The 3229-nt window shown below is 28.7% G+C and overlaps 2 non-coding genes across 2 annotated transcripts; both read left to right on the forward strand.

Moving 5' to 3' along the window:
• The first annotated feature begins 2290 nt into the window (after nt 1-2290).
• Nucleotides 2291-2380, forward strand: LOC112094229. The gene has a single exon (XR_002903434.1). It is a non-coding gene; the product is annotated as a small nucleolar RNA snoR8a (small nucleolar RNA).
• A 748-nt stretch (nt 2381-3128) lies between these two features.
• Nucleotides 3129-3229, forward strand: LOC112094228. Its single transcript, XR_002903433.1, has one exon. It is a non-coding gene; the product is annotated as a small nucleolar RNA snoR109 (small nucleolar RNA).

Raw genomic sequence — 3229 nt, forward strand, 5'->3', positions numbered from 1 at the left:
TTCAGATTTGTATCAAAAATTGTCTATTCATTTAATTTTAACTAAATTTAACAGTCAAAAAACTGATACTACCGATAAAATGACATTCCGGAGAAAATTCTTAAAAATAATGCAACCAATTTTATAATATTACCACTTTAACTCTTCTCATTCATTTTTCCCAATATATATATATATATATATAATCCTAATTCGTATATTTTAAAATGTTCATATACATTTTTATTATTTAAACATTATAATTTTATATCAATATCAATACAATATCGTTGGGCATTTTTCTAAGGTCATAATTTGTGAAACTTTTCGTAGAAGTTTAATTAATTTACATTTTTTAGTTTTTTTTTTGTTGTCTTTTGTTTGTTTTATCTTTTGTCCTTATATTAAAGAGTAGATATTTATTGTTGTTCAACTTATGGTAGTTCAAAATAGTAAAGTTTAGGTGCTTTATTTTTTTCCTTTCATTTTTATGTTTTAATTCTTTTATTTTTTTATTTTGTTATTTCATAATTTTTGTTCATCGTACGATGGTACAAGACATTAAATTTTTAAGTGTTTTACTTGTTTTTCCTTTTATTTTTAAGTTTCAACTCCTTTGTTTATTTATTTTTTACTTTGTTATCTAATAATTTAGAATGTTTCATGTATTTCTATAATTAAACATAAACTTTTTTTGAAGGATAAACTTTTCACTTAAACTACTATTAATGCATACTTCTTTACAAAAAATAAAAGATAATGTGCAGGGGATTCAAACTCCACATTTTGCGATAGAGTTAAGTGTGTAATTTTCGTTAGAATAAGCATACCACCACGGTATACTCTTTTTTTTGTTATCTCTAAGTAAAAATTTACGTCTATTTTTTTACTACTTATCGTTGTTTGTATTTTACGTTATAAAAACTTTAATCACCACTAAATACGTGCATTGCAAGCACCAAAACCAATAGTTTTTGTTTTTGTTTTTTAACTCATAAATCTCTATGTTTAGGATCAATTAGAAAACTTCTATCTGAAACGTTAGAATTTTCCATTTTCGCAGGGGATGGATTTGAAATTGTTTAGGAATCTGAGTTTGGTTATTTTGTTCTTGGATTTTCTAATCTTTAAGAATTTATATTGCTTTTCCTTTTAATTATGTTTTGAAACATAAGGTATAATTGTCATTTTATGAATCAAAAAACATGCTGGATGAAATTAAATGATATATATTTTTTTTTTACTTATAAGGTAACGCAATAGGATTTTTTAAATATGAGCCTATCAAACTGAAAATGTGTCAAATTACAGATACCAAAATGATATTTTTCTTAAGAAGATTCAAATAAATAAATATTTAAGGACAATTATCATCATCGTTCCTGAACTATGAATATTTTGACACTTTAGTCCTTAAATTTTCTTTCTTGAAAAATTACTCTCTAACCTTTAATGTTTTCTCTTGTTTTTTTTTTTTTTTTTAAATTTTGGTTACATACACTAAAATTGACGAATATATTATTAAATTTCACAGCAATTAATCCAAAATGTTATAGTTTTTATTTTAACAATAATGAAGAGGTGCACTCGTGCATATTTGAGTATGTACTGAAAGATTGTTCTTCTCATCAATAATATTGAAACCGGCTATTGATTGTAAAAAAAAATATAGTTTTGAGGATATTTTACATATTTTTTGAGTAGGAGGATATTTTGTATTTAATATAACTATTTTTTGTAACCAATCAGTAACTATATGATTTAGATATGATTATCTTTCAGACATTATTCGATAAAAAAAAAATATAGTTTTGAGGATATTTTACATATTTTTTGAGTAGGAGGATATTTTGTATTTAATATAACTATTTTTTGTAAACAATCAGTAACTATATGATTTAGATATGATTATCTTTCAGACATTATTCGCCTGCTTTAGTGTCTGTTGAGGTCTAAAACTGTTAAGAATCAAAGTTTACGGAGTAATCTACCAAGAAAATATAAACCTGAGGGCCAAAGCGATATAATCTCGTAGTTGATGGACAATAGTGCTAATATAAATAAAAAAGAGAAGTCTCAAGTACGCCGTTTCTGCCCTCTCCACTAGGGTTTGTGTTCCTTCCGTCCTTCCTCTGCCTCTATATATATATATACCATACCGCCGCTATCAGTCTGAGATCTCGATGCGCCGCGCAACAAAGGGAAAGTACTCTTCTTAACGTTCTATTTATCTCAGTTTTTTATGCATTATTATTCATTGTTATTACTTATTAGTCTCAATTCTATTCAACGTTTAAGAACTGCGCTTGGGTTGGTTGCGATGATTATAAAAAAATTCCTCGTTCTGAATGCTATTGCCATGGCATGAAAGACACGTTTACACCCATAGAATATGAGCACCTCCCATCCATTTTTCTTTCATTTTTTCCTAAAATTCCTCGTTCTGTTGATTGTTAAAAATTCAGACTTACTTTTCGATTTGTAATGGGGTTGATTCTTTTGATCCACGGAGCATTTTTTTTTTATACCTGTGGTGCTTTGTGTTTGGACAACTCCATAAAATGATTAAGGTGGTGTTTAAAGCCTTGATTCGATGGAATTAACACTTCTGTGGATTATGGTTACGCACGCCTCCATATTATACGCATATGTTTGAAAACCCCTTTTGCTTGGAATATCGTGTTTTTCAATTTCATTTACAGTTGTGACTTGTGCGATATGCGATTTTTTATTTATCTGCTCTTATTTGGTCATATTATGTCACTACTTGAAAAGAAGTGCAGAGATTACTCATATTATTAGATGGAAATCCGAAAGAACTCTTTTGAGAAATTTGACTGGTTTCTGTTACGATAATCTTTACATGAAAATGAATTTTAATAACGTGTAAATATAGGCATGTGGTCACATAATTTAGCTGATCATCAGTGCACCCAGCTATAAAATTTGTTAAAAATCACGGCTTTAACATGGGAGATTTATAGGTTTGAAGACCCAACAATGAACAGACAGCCTTTTGTCTATCTCGTTCTCTTCTCTGTGCTCTGTTTCTCCATTTATCGTCAATTAATTGTTGAAATTAAAATTTCTATGAGGCTACATGTACCAAGAGAGGGGTGTTGAGTACCCTTGATCTTGAATTGCCAAAGCGGCTGTAGCCAAATTCAATAGCTGAGAAGTTAACTGGCCGGTTGTTAGTGAGAGATAACCTCTCCCGTTGACCAATCTGCTTACCGAACTTCTCACATTT

This window comes from Morus notabilis, unplaced genomic scaffold (genome assembly GCF_000414095.1).
Source record: "Morus notabilis unplaced genomic scaffold, ASM41409v2 Scaffold1072, whole genome shotgun sequence".
Classification (NCBI taxonomy): domain Eukaryota; kingdom Viridiplantae; phylum Streptophyta; class Magnoliopsida; order Rosales; family Moraceae; genus Morus; species Morus notabilis.